The sequence below is a fragment of the Penaeus monodon genome, chromosome 32 (assembly GCF_015228065.2).
Source record: "Penaeus monodon isolate SGIC_2016 chromosome 32, NSTDA_Pmon_1, whole genome shotgun sequence".
Taxonomy (NCBI): Eukaryota; Metazoa; Arthropoda; class Malacostraca; order Decapoda; family Penaeidae; genus Penaeus; species Penaeus monodon.
The window spans coordinates 6,949,129-6,949,349 of record NC_051417.1 but is presented as its reverse complement, the minus strand read 5'-3'; the positions used below and the strand labels follow the sequence as shown (position 1 = coordinate 6,949,349).

At 34.8% G+C, this 221-nt stretch overlaps 1 protein-coding gene across 1 annotated transcript in view; it reads right to left on the bottom strand.

Annotated features, from left to right (window-relative positions):
• LOC119593401 overlaps window positions 1–221 on the bottom strand; it is a gene marked incomplete at its 3' end in the record, with an annotated part of 20,365 nt that overhangs the window by 19,056 nt on the left and 1,088 nt on the right.

Below are 221 nucleotides of genomic sequence, written 5' to 3'. Positions count from 1 at the left end.
AAAAGTTTGAAACACATAACATAAAAAAAATAAATAAACAATCCCATCTTATAAAGGACTCAAAATGACACTCACTGCAACATAAATTTTCATCTGTGCAATAAGACATCAAAGAGACCTACAAATGTATTATTGCTGATTTCCCTTGCACTTTCCTGTCAAATGAGCAGATCATCCCACCCCACTGAATGGTCCAGCCCTATTCTCAGTAATTGCCTAAA